Raw genomic sequence first — 13,729 nt, forward strand, 5'->3', positions numbered from 1 at the left:
ACATTAAAAAGTACTGGTCCCATACAAAACTAAATATATAAGAAATACAGTTCTAAATGAGGAATTGAAGACAGGCAACAGAAATACAGGACATCAATCTTTTTTGATTTATGAGTGATCTAAGGCTGAAGAAAAAAACCCCGCACTTTTGGGTGGTACAAGCTCATGACATACAGAAGTCAGATCAAAAGTGGTTAAGTCTGTAATTCTGTGAAGTCACCTTCCATCAGCAGATTTTGTCTGCCCCAAATTCATCATGGGCATTATTTTCGTGCTGAAAACTCAGTTTTGTGCAACATATGGGTTATTTACCTGCTTTATACTCTGCAATTAGAAAGAACAAGAACCATCATTTGCTTTCACTTACTTCTCTGAAACCCTTCTGATCTCAGTAGCATTTTTTAGGTGTTGCTATAGGGAAGGCTGGGCCACAGTAGCCATGCTAAAGGCCACCAAGCTTTGACTGAGTCATTTCTTGGTGCCTACATTGCTTCACAGACTACTAACTCTCTGCTTGCTTCAGATGCCTGTCTTATCACCGATTATTGTTTGCTGAAGGTTCTGACTCAGATGCAAGAAAAAAAAATACAATCAAAGATAAGTTATACTAGGCTCTCTAATGTCCTGTGGCTAAAACTTCATGTTTAACCATTAAAGCAGAGGCAGCATTTTGCACCCACAACCATTTTTCCTTTGTACGATAACACGTCACCACCTCTTGACGTTTTTAATGGTGTATGCATTTTAAATGGGGAAAGTAATCAGAAAACTGCATGAACTCACTATGCCAGATGTTGATGTAGTAGAAGAGGAATCCCAGAGATATAATCGACTGGAAGCCACAGTTCATCTAGGAAGCCAACCTGGAAAACATGACTAGTGCTGTGGGTAATGCTGGAGTTCAAACATCTGTCTTTTCTTCCAGAAAAGCAAAAACCCACCCTGGAATTTTTTAGAGCTACACACACCACTGCATGCTCTGAAAATGCTGTGATCTTTTAGGTTCTATTTTCTGTCTGCTTTTTAAGTAACCTCACTTGGAATGTAGACTTGGTCCTTCATTTTTGTCTAGAAAAGATGTCTAATACGATTTTAGTTAGAAATGTGCAGCTTTGAAAATATCCTGCATTTTGCATCAACTGTCCACACAAAGATGGGAAATATTAATCATTGTAGCAGTCTGCTGCACACAAATAGATTAATTTAACAGATGTAAGTTTTAAGTATAACATTCTGCCCATGACGAAAAATGTGGAGTAAATCCAGTACAAGGAAAATAAAGCACAAAACTTATTAATGGAGGCAATGTGAGAAAGAAGCATCCTAAACGTCCTTCTCATTCTTGCCTTCTTAGGAGGACATCGTGCTGGGCAACCTTGGGGAAGGATGATGAATTCTGTCTGCTCCCTGAAGAACAACAGGAAACAAGAGAGTCGTCAGCCCTCACCTCTGGAAAGCTGAGTCCTGCTCAGTCATTACTTGCACATGAGAAGAAAGAGTGTGTGTGAAAATCCTAGACAATAGCACAATGCCTACAAAGGGGAATTCTTCTGTCCAGCTTCTGCTGGTGATTAGATTTATGATCTGAGAGACAAGTTGTTCACTTGCATGAAAGTCAAAAGGATATTTTTTTTTAAACCTGATGCAAAAATCTATAGAAACAGCTAGAAAGTTCTTAAACTTCTGTATGATTTGGATCACGCCATTGAATTAGAGGATGACAAAGGAAATTGTGCACTGTACTTTTTTCCCCTGGATAAAGTACACAAAAACCCCACACAAATAAAAGCTCTTCAGTTTTTTTAGTGAATCAAGACAAAAATCTTACAGAAAGACAATTCCTTACAGTGATCAAAGTATTACCTCATCTTTCAAAGCATTATTAAAATACCATTCCCATAATGTCAGTTGGTCTTACTACCACCAAGCAGGAAAATTTGAGTAAATGGAGTCTTACTACACAGCTAGAAATACACTAACAGGCCGTAATTCTTCAAGGATAATAAACTGTAATATACGCTGTGGCTACTTTTTGGCTTCTACATATTTCTAAAATAGACCAGTATTTCCATTTTTTAACCTAGTTATTACAGCTTTAACATATTTTATGTTACTGCTGTCAGAATATACCTAAATAACTGATGACTTAATTTTATTTTGTGGAAGGGCTTAGAAGTACCAGTCAAAAATTATGTCATAACAGCACTATAGTGAGAATAGGAAACAGTAAGAGAAACTGTGCGTGACAGGTGAGACTGCAAATCACAGACAGAACTAGAAGGTAGCAAGCAGACAGGATAATAAGCAATATACAGTCAGAGATAATCCCCTGGCTAAATACTGTTGGGTGTTTGGAGGTATCTCCGGGTTGACGAGAGTTAAAAAGATGGCCAGCAGGTGAGGTGGGGTTTTGCATTTGGGGTAGAGGTTTTCATTTGGTCTTTTAGGTTTGGGTTTTTTTTTTTAAACAGAAAGCTTTCATGTATGACCCACTTTGGGAAAAGCAGAGTGCTTGCTGCAAACAAAGTGGTCAAGGTGTACATAACTGGTAGCAAAGAGATGTGGGAGAGCTAGAAACACATTAGTTAACAAATAAGTAAGGGATTGGATCATCAGACATATTTAAAGTGGAGATATGATTTTATTAATAATACTAAATGTAAACTTTAGAGCTTATTGCAACTTTCCTCTCATTAATAAAACTTAGTTGAGACAAAATTTCTGTTCAGTAGAAGCATCTGAACTGCAAGTTAAATAGGAAAATGAAGAGCAGTGGAAATGCCTTCTACTTTAAAGTAAGCAGAAAGCACCAGAAACATGAACTGGAAAAATGCAATCTGTATATGTGTAAATGAATAGCAAACACTTTGTACGCCTGTAACAACTTGCTTTTACCGTCTTAATGCTGTAATATTAATTACTTAATATAATTATCAAAGTCATTACTTTCTTGACACAGGAATAGTTTATGAAACAGTGTATGAAATATAGCTTTCAAATTGACAATGTAAATATCTAGACCCTCTCTTATTCATAGGCTGCATATTCCAAATTAGAAACTCATCTGAAAATGGGAGTGTCAGAGAAAACATCTTCACTGATTAGAAATTAATTAAACTAGTTCTGTGAAATGGAGTACAATTAGGATTAATTTGGAGGGAAACAGTCCAGAAGCAACCTCTATAACCAATTTGTATTTTGCTTGCAGAAAAAACAGGCTTTTGGATGCAAGACAAATTGCACTGTCAATGATTTCCATCTGCAAAATGTATGTAATTATGTCCATAGCATGATATACAGTTGTTTCTCCCCTCTTTATTTTTCTGGAGGTTGGTTTTTTTCCTGCCCTACCCTCCCCCCAAAAAGGTAGGAAAGCTCATGTTTGCTGGAATTCCCACTTATACAAACCAAAGAGCTGATATAAATCATCATGTAAACTCACAAAAAAAACCTCAGTCTATTGCTGGTCACAACCTCCCTTTAGAGGATGTCAGTGTCAAATAGCACCTGCTAATGCTTCTCTACTTTCTGGAGTCCCAGTGTTCCCATTCCTTCATGTCCTTTGGCCATGAGCTCTCGCCCTGTGTTCTGATCTGGTAGGTGGGTGTGGAGTGCCCTCTACCCTACTCTCCACTAGGAGAAAAACAACATTTTCATAAATTTTTACACCTTAACTTATATCACAGATGATATAAGATGATCAGAATTTCTTCAACAAAAATAGAAATGAGCAAAGCATGTATGGTAGGGCGTATGGAGCTTTTGCTTTTACTATTCATTACCGTGGTTTTCCAAAGGAATACGAGAAGAGAGTCAGAGACGACAATGAAATACATTTCTTGCCAAGATCAGTTTTTTATTTCTATTACAAACCTAACATAGGAGAATAACAGGAAGTTTCAGGTTCCCTTCTATGTCCTCTTAAAATTTAATCTATTTTGACTCTGTGGTCTAGATATGTTTTCATACTTTCATACTTTCTCTTCGTTTTTTTTCCAGTAATTCATTCTAATATAAACATTAGTTTAGCATTCTTTTCAATTAAAGCAATGTTCCAATTCTTTCACTGTTTGTATTCTCTCTTTCCAAAGAGACTTTTTTTCAGTCCAACTAAGCTAAAGTTACTGTTTTGCTTTTCTTCATCTTCTTCCTCCTCCAAGGACCTAATCCAACTTTCATTTACGGATATAAATACTTTCACACCAGGGATAAATTAATATAATTTCAGTTTAATGGCAGATAGATAATGTGGGGTGGAGGACAAGAGAGGAAAAACACTGACAGGATGTTAAATAGTATTTTAAACATCTACTTCACACCCTCCCCCAAACTAGAGCCACTTCACTTACTGAATAGCTGCCACTTAGGGAGACTGATGGGTTTAAGCTGTGTTTTGGGATTTCATCATCTTTATACCATCTTCCTCTTAATAACACTTTTGGGATAAAGGCAAAACACTAAATAATATTTCGAAGTTTTAACCGTGAAGTTGCCATATGCTTGGAGATATACATAGGAAATACTAAAGTTTCAGCAGCAATTACAGCAGTGCTGAAGTGGTTTATGTTTTGTTACTACTATTATAACTGAGCTGCAGAATATGTAAGTACAAAAACATTTTCCGTGTTGCAAAGGGACCATGAGCATAAAGTTAAAGTGACTAAAAGTAATTCCCTCTGTACAAAGCCAGTTATGGATAGCACGGTTACTATCTTTTAAGTTAGACTGTACACATAATACTTGTACCAAGATTTCTTAACAGTAGGAAACAAAATTATATGCAGACCTACCTATAATATATTTCAGAAGCAAGCAGGCTTGGATCTCAAGAGCAGCATTCAATATTACTTCAGGTGTGACCTCAGTTAAGGAACACATCTCTTTTGATAGAACTAGAGTCAAAGAAAGGGTTTTCCAAGCATTTAGCTTTCTGTCCTCTGACAAGAATTGATATTTTCAGATTCTACACTGTCATGTCTGGAAGCAGGGTCTCCCTAATGTGTTGTCAGGGTTGAAAGCCTCCCCTACTAGAACCAAAATGAGAGTCAGGACTTCCAAAATCCAAACCCTCCCCGGTATTGATGAACCCAGCAAAGAAGGCTGCTTTTAAAAGGCATGGTATATATATATATAATGACAGACCTAAACCAGTTACTTCCACTCAGAAAAGAGACCTTGGGGTTATAATGCATAGTTCTATGAAAAATATCAGCTGTTTGGTAAAGTTAAAAAGAAGACAGAATATTAAGAAGGGTTAGAGAGAAGTAGAAACCAAAACATTTTTATGCAAAGTGATCGAAGCAGAGGTGCCGAACAGCCCCAACCTGGCATGCTAGCCAGACTCTTTGCAGAGAAAGCTTTGTCTCAAACCCTCTCAACCTGCTTAAGTACAAGCTCAAAATTATTCAGAGCACTGGATGCAAACACCTAAGCAGGACCTGTTATTTTCAACGAAACAAACGATAACCAGTCAGGAAGACTCCAAATGATGTAAACTGACACATCTCTCTCTCCTGTTTGCTACAGATAAAAAAAAGTTGTCTAATTATTTCATAGCTAGTCAGCTGCTTTTTTTTTTTTTTTTAACTTTTTCATTCCTTCTGAAAGGTTGAGCAGCTTCATCTGCACACTTTCAAACAATGAAATATCACAATTTTAGCGAAAAATTTTAATGCTATGTTTTCCCAACATCTAAAAAAAATATCAAGTATTATTAAGCTGTCTTTTGCATGACAAAAAGCTTTTCATCTTTGCTTTGTTTAGATGATGACAACCAATTAGCTGTTCAGGTGTCCCTTATGAGCATCAAGTACCTGCTGGAAGCTAATCTACAGAAACCATAAACCCTATATTGAGTAATATTGAACAGATTTGCAATTGTACCGGGGGCAAGAAGTATACAATGCTAACAGTAGTCTGAGTGCAATGTCTATTTAGAAACAGCATTTAAATTAAAGACGACTACAGGCGTGTGGAAACACATGAAAAGTCTTCTCTGTGTAACACACTTGCTTTATTTCACAATAATTGTAGACAGTAGATTAAAAAAAACTGTAATTACAGTTTAGTGATATGGCTTTTTTATTTGCTCTAAATAAATCTAGATTATTGTAGGAAATAAATTAGTGCAGACATTTAAACTTAATTTGTTACTGGAATCAAAACAGTGAATAATTAAGTGGAAGCCTGTAAGAAATTGAAGATAATCATGTTCAGGAGGGCACAGAAAACGTCCCACTTTCTCTTTGTGCTCTCAGTTTTCTGTAAGTCCAGATATCACTTTTAATCCGAGTTTGGTGCATAGATAAATCGTAAAGACTGCCTTTCGATAGGACTTTCCATCTGTAGTTCAGTTGCAGGCGCTGTCAGCTCACCAGAGCAGGTTGCTGGAGGGGGACACCCAGATGTGCCTTCCCACGCTCGCCAGCACAGACCAACACTGACATCTGGTGCCAGCAGAGCCATTCTACACTGGGGCAAAGATTCCACTTTACAGCTCACCGAAGAGTTCATGGTTTGACACTAAGACAAATCAGCACGTCCTATTCAGCACCAAACCATACCAGAGCTGGACTATAGCGAGGAGAAAGGAAACATTAAAAATGCCAAGGATATACTTAAATCCAGGAGAAGAAAGTGAGAGCACATTCGCAGTATTTTTTCTGCAATGGACTTTTTCCAAAATGGTGGTGGTGGCTGTCATATTTCAGAATAATTTTAGCTGCTGCTAGAATAGGGAGCTCGCTGTTTCTGTGAGAACAGTATTAGGATTCTCTCTGCCAGGATGTGCAGAGCTTGCACACTAGGAAAGCACGACAGTTATTTGTAACCTGAAGGTAAGTGCTCAAATTGTGTCTGGCATGAGCTTACCTTGCTTGAACTGCTACAGCCACTACATGCCCCATTTCGTGGGCTGGGGAATCACCCAGTGCCAGGACTTCTGGCTGCTTGCCCACAACAAATTGCCCCTAGGCAATGGGGCATTCAGGCCAATCCATACCAGTAAGTCTTGCACAGTTAGGGTTTGGGGTACAATTTTCACATATATGGGTAATGTCCATTTCCTTGCAGGCCACAGCCTAAAACTCCCAAGAATATCAAAGACAGGCTGACCAACTAGAAAGGATGATCCCAGTGGTAATCCAGTGACTTCTTCCAATGCCGTGAAGAACCAATTACAACAGAATACAGTGACTGTCTTAAACTAATAAACTCTTACACTGCATTCAGTTCTGCTACCAGCTGCTAGCTCAAATATGTCCACGAAAGATGCACAAACCTGCCACAATTATAAGCCAACCTCACTATTCTCTCATGCAACCAGCCAACAGAGAGCTGTTTCCAAAGCGTAGCTGTTCTGTGCATCAAAACGCTTTGCAACATGTTCTCGTTCCCACAAGGCACTCTGCAGCCAGCAGACTGTTGTAATAATATTATTTGCAAGAACAGACTTGGAAAAAAAGGGCTTTTTATTATTGCATCTTTGTGCCAGTGCAGACTGTATCCTAACTTACCAGATGTTTCTTATTTCTTTTTTCTAAACTGCACTTGGGCTTTCAATATTTCCAGAATTTGAAGGTTTCAAACAAAGAGGTTTCAATTACCTTAAGAAATCCAATTTAACACTGCCTCAAAATTCTGTGACTATATGAGTGAATCTTGATTGGGAGAAACACAGCAAGCCTCCAACCAAAGCGAACACATTGGGTAACTCTTGTAACCCCATCTCCTTAAAAAACATGGAAACACTACTAAACCCATGAATGAAGAAGCATTCATTATGTGAAATTTTGAGGTTTTGGGAAGAAGAGTTGTGTTTGTGGGGTTTTTTGCCCCCCAATCTTTTTTTTTTTTTAATTGAAACAGTGAAAAATACCGAAATCCCAGAACTATACAGGGCCCTACATTTTGCAGGGAAAAATACAGAAAAGCATTGCAGATTTTGAATGCATGTGCACAGAAGCATGTGAAACACCGCAACATAAAATGAAGTACCTTTTGTCCGGTCAGTGCACAGTGTTACAGATTAGTTTTCACTTCATCTTAACTAAGAAGGCAAGATCTTTTTTAAGTACTGCAGCTACTTCAGCAGACATGTGACTGAAGTTCTAGATTTTCCTGCTTGCAAGAGATGCTGGTACATTTCAGTCTTCTAATCCCTAACAAGCAGCAGCTTCTGCTATAAGAAAACGTAAGCAAGTATAGAAGGCACACTGTCTGCAGCACTTTATTTTACTGACGGCTTTTGGAATTCAGTGTGCGGCCATTACAAGAATCATACTTGAATTATAGATGGTCTTTAAGCCCTGCATTAGGAGTCTGCATTACTTCTGAAAAATAGCTGTAACTCAAAGAATGTGGAAAACCAAGTGAAACTCTCATTCTCTGGATAATAGATAAGACGGAAGGAATTCACTGGGGGAGGGGAATTCAAGCAATTCAAGTACAGCAGCGAACAGTCGGGCAAGAAGCAATGGCAAATGAGAAAGTCCCCAGGGCTACTGCAAAAGCTCACCGTGCAGTTTACGGTTTAAAATCACATTACATTGCAGTGAAGACTCAATCTGTCCTCTCTGGTTTATTTTCTGTCCCCCTTCTGGATTTTCATCATCAGACTATCAGTTTATTAAACAAGGACGGATCATCTGTTTTCTTATTTAATGACCTGCACTACAAACAGGCAGACACAGCTGGTTGCTTAACCACTTGTCTAACGACAAAATGTTGTAGTTGCATGCTCAGTGCCAAAAACCCTTATCTTTTTGAATTATGCCTTTACATACTAACTGCTTATTGATTTCTATATCTTTAAATCTACTACTAAGTATAAACACTGAGAAATCAACATGGGTAACCAGGTTCCCTGTGATACAATCTTCCAGCACAATGAAACAAAGCCTCCCTATGGTTTCAAAACATTGCATAACAATAAATAATAAAACACTGAACTACAAATTCACATTTGTTCTTACATTCTTGTAATTTCACATAGGTTTTTTCTTCTGTCAGTATGTATGAAAATTCAGGACCTACCATTACACCATTTTAGATTTGGGCACAGAATCTCCAAAGTAAATAGCATCATGTCCGACTGTAAGACTTCTATGTAGTCATTCCTGACTTCTTTAAGGTTTCCTTCATGTTGCCTTCTTTTAGTCCTTTTTCTCCTGCTCCCACCCTTCCCATAGTTAGGACAACAGAGATTCCCAGCAGGTCCTTATAAACCCAGGGCTCTGGAAAACAACCATAAGAAGTAGGAAGAGGCCTGCTCATGTTGTCCCACAGGCAATTCAAGAACATGCTCAGTTTTGGGGCCTGTAGGGGCCTAATACCCAACTGTCTTCACATTTCAAAAAAAAAAAAAACAACTAGGGGAAAAAAAAAGTCTAGTCTGTACTACAAGAGCTTAAAATTTAATGAATACTAAATAGATCCTGTCTTTGAAGAATTCCCATTCACAGCAGCTGTCCAAGCCTGCTGCTTCTCCAAGCCTTTCTCATTGCAGCAACCACAACACACACTCAACTAGCGCAATAAATCCTTGTTCACTCATCTTCTGTCCCCTTCTGAAGTCTGCTACACGCACATGAATTTCTCAGCTATCTAGATGGGTTTTAGGGCAAGATAGCTCCAGCTGTCTATACAGCAGGTTAGCCAGCTCTCAGACGCTGAGAAGTGCTTGGAGTGCTCCGAGACCAACCTCATACGCGTTTGCAGAAGCCTCTGGCTGGCTCATGACTCTGCCTGAAGTTTGTGCTTTGGGCACTCGGGAATCTCAGACCAGGCCTCCAAGTCTGAGAGGCCTTAAATGCCATATGATATGATACCACAACGATCATAAAGAACAGCCAAACTCCAACCCAGTTGCGCTGCCTTCGGAAGCTGACTGTGTGCAGAGGAATTGTTGTCGTGTCTCTACTATCTATATCCCCTACCTTGCTCAGCCTTATTTATAACTTAGGTTCTCAAAATTTGTTTCTAGAGCTTTGCTGATTCCCTACTTTGCAGCCACGTAGCAGCAGCTATTTTTACTTTGGCCACTTATTCAAAACAGATCCTAAAAATGCAGAGACAGGCACCTCCAAAACCTTCTCCCATGCATTCCCTGATGCACACCAGTTCAAGGGCAATTTGTTACAAGTACGTGTAAAGCTACAAGAGATTACCAGGGAAACCAAGAGTCTGCTGCCCTTGCAAGGTTCGCACCCTTTAGTCAGAGGCACAGCATGCTCACCAATGTAAAATATTTTTTTTAAAAAAGCACCTTTATACTTGCAACAAAAAACTTCCGTTAAAATAAATAATTAAAAAAAAAAAATCCTTGCAGCTGCTTCCAAGTAGTTTGGGAAGTGCAACAGCTGTGGAGACTTCTTGTTACTTCCCAGCTTTTCTAGTTACTTTCCACGAAAACAAGTGGGCTGATGGTGGCAATGTACATGTCACCTCATTGCCGACAGCAGCGAAAAAAAACATCTGCTGTGCAAGAGGTGTATTGAGTAGCAAGCTGCACAGTAGGGGTGAAAGTCTGGACTGTATCCATGCCTGGAAAGCATTATTACACCCAGGTGAACATAACGACATGCAGAGAATAACTAGGTTCATCCTAGGTTTGACTTCCTACACGGTCAGAGAAAGTACTTCTTTCCTTCCCTCTTTGCAGCTGCCCTTGGTGAAAACAAATGGATTTCTAGCATACTTCAAGGAATAAGACATACAACGCTAGATTTTCCACCACTGCCATTCACGCATTCCTCCTGCTTTACTCCCTGACATCTGACACAGAGGCCTGAAAAACGGGTCCGAGTTGCATGTGGTATCTGTCACAGAATATAAAAATTTAGTAAACAATGGATTTTTTTTCCTTATTGGAGCCACATGTGTCCTGCTCTGTAATCTACCACAGATGCTACTTTTCTTGTTACATAGATGTAGCATCAAATACTTTCAAGGAGTTCTGTGTGTGTGTTTTATGAGTGAACAATATAATCCCGTGAATTCAAGCAAACATCTTTAAACCCAACTTGAAGGGTAGTTTCTAAATTCTAGGGGAGCACAAAGGTACCTGGCATTGATATATACACAGGAGGGCTGTTAAGGACAACAGAACAACTATTTGACTACAGCAAGACAAGGCCAGACAAGTTCAGTTGCTGACTCTTTCTGAGCATACTCAACATTTGTCAGTGTTCAGAGAAACAGTTACACTTCTGTTTTTGCACATTAATTACCAGGCTGTCGATTTCTTTGGTTTCAATTTAGAGCTTGGGGGGGAAAAAAAAAGAAAAAAAATCAAGCATACCCTTTAACACCTGTAAAAACACTGCAATTAATGGATGCCTAGGAGAGTGGGTCAGAAGAGAATATTTGAACACAGATAAAAGACATTTCCTTTGGCCACAATGATTCTTTTTTATTAAATACATATTTGAGATCCTTTATTCAAATCCTGCAAAGAGTTGGAAAGAGGCTTTAGACTAAAAATTTGTCAGCTGGGTATTGAGAGACCTATGTGGTTCCTCTGACGTAGGATTAAATGAATTAAGGTTGTAGATGTATTTCAGAAAGGTACTAGTTAAACGTGTATTGTTGTTAAAAAATGGTTTTGATTTACAAATATAAAAGGAAAGACTTCTGAGAATTGGATTAAATTTCTGTGGCCACGACGCATTAGAAAGGAACAAGAACAACAGAAAACCCTACCTATTACAACAGCAGTCACCACTAATGTGTTTCAAGGAAACTTTTAAGGTATTGTGTCTTTCTGCACAGGATTTCAAATCCAACATGCAACACAAGCACATACAGAATTTGATAGCTTAAAAGAGAAAATGAAATTAACAGCACACATTCATGCACACAGGTGACCATTTGATTTACTTAATTTTTTAAATCTAAACATATCTCTGCAAGCTTAACATTTTTACTTACCAGTTTTCAGAGAAAGAATATTCATTTTAGTGCCTGAAGAAAGGTGAGAATTTTGAGACTGTTCTTGATGAGCCTTAATCTATTAAGACAAATGGTGATCAAAGTCCATTTTATGAATGACATCAATAATTCTTCTCGCTGAATATACAATTACTTCACTGGTCTCCTGCAAACAATGGAGAGAGTTTCAAATATGTGGGTGAAGTACGCCACCACTGGAAGTTAAAAGAAGAGGCGTCAAGCTTGCTTTGACATTGCAGTCCAGGTTGTGAAAAATAGGTAAACTCTACAACCTGATATTAGAAGTAGAGAAAACTATTTATCTGTGTTTCCTATATCCTACATATACATGTGCTATTTCAAAAGCATATCAGAAAACTGTCACTCTGGAATTGAATAATGCAGATTAAAACAAAGTTTCACCTCCACATCATTTTAGGCTGCCTTGAGAAGCACCTATGGAGCAAGCTGAAATATATAAATAACTTTTAACCAAAACAACAGAATTGATTTGTCAGTCAGGTAAACAGATCGATCATAAACTTCTGATACAAGCAAACCAGTCAAAACTTACTTTGCCACGACTAGAGCCTAGTAAAACAGCTTAGCTTTACTGAGAATCAAAAAAGAAATCCAATCTGGATTAAGAAATATTACCTTAACTAGCAAATACTACTGCTCTATTATGTTTCTATAAAAAATTCTCTTCTAGATTACTGAGCTGCTTGTGAAAACAAAACTTCAAAGCTATTCTACATATGGTTTGCAGATCAAATAGTTCACAGCTTTGTAGTTAGGTTTTTTGTTTTGATTTTAAGAAACAACTTGTACTACATATTAACTGGCATAGACCTAACCATCTGGTGTGTAAGCACAGTCTAATTTTTTAACCCTTATCAAGCCCAGTTGATATGTTACCATTTTTCTGTCATGAATTTATGAAGCTGTCATTAAAATGTCAATCATCCACATAGCTAACAAAGCCTGACATAGGAGGGGAATTCACTAAACAATTTTGGAGAAAATCTGTAGTTATTGTAATCATGGTGGTCGCTGCCCTGGAATCGAAATTCAGCTTTTTTTTTTTCTTTTTAATTAAAGGAAATCAGAGAAGAAAGTCAAGTCCACAAAAGCCAGTCAATTATTGCCATTCTTTTCACACACGTGCAAACCTGAGTAACAACTGAGAGGGAATGCAATCAACAGCTCTAGTGCTTGAAAACAAAGAATTCTAGAGAAAAACTTCTGCCTTTAGATACTCATCTGAGCATAGCTGCATATTGTATAAGTTACCAGTGCCCCATTTATTCCACTAGGACTAAGAGTTTACATAGGTAAGCATTTCACAGAATCACAGAATCACAGAATAGTAGGGGTTGGAAGGGACCTCTGTGGGTCATCTAGTCCAACCCCCCTGCCGAAGCAGGGTCACCTACAGTAGGCTGCACAGGATCTTGTCCAGGCGGGTCTTGAATATCTCCAGAGAAGGAGACTCCACAACCTCCCTGGGCAGCCTGTTCCAGTGCTCCGTCACCCTCAGAGGGAAGAAGTTCCTCCTCATGTTCAGACGGAACTTCCTGTGCCTCAGTTTGTGCCCATTGCCCCTTGTCCTGTCACTGGGCACCACTGAAAAGAGCTTGGCCCCATCCTCCTGACACCCACCCTTCAGATATTTGTAGGCATTTATAAGGTCCCCTCGCAGCCTTCTCTTCTTCATTTGTCCATATAATTTTCCTTGTGTTACTGAAAATCAGCATGGATAGATCCTTGGTGGCAGATCTCACAAATGCCTGTAAAATTC

At 38.6% G+C, this 13,729-nt stretch overlaps 1 protein-coding gene across 2 annotated transcripts in view; it reads right to left on the reverse strand.

Moving 5' to 3' along the window:
- The window catches only part of COL5A2 (collagen type V alpha 2 chain), a 188,475-nt gene that overhangs the window by 152,827 nt on the left and 21,919 nt on the right, over positions 1-13,729 (reverse strand). The window contains exon 1 of one of the 2 annotated variants that reach the window (XM_075430218.1): positions 784-857. The exons of the other annotated variant lie outside the window; for it this stretch is intronic. The gene's annotated coding sequence lies outside the window, so the exon portion shown is untranslated. Of the gene's footprint in view, positions 1-783; positions 858-13,729 lie in introns of those variants that run through there. 2 annotated transcript variants of the gene reach the window in all.

This window comes from Opisthocomus hoazin, chromosome 9 (genome assembly GCF_030867145.1).
Source record: "Opisthocomus hoazin isolate bOpiHoa1 chromosome 9, bOpiHoa1.hap1, whole genome shotgun sequence".
NCBI lineage: Eukaryota > Metazoa > Chordata > Aves > Opisthocomiformes > Opisthocomidae > Opisthocomus > Opisthocomus hoazin.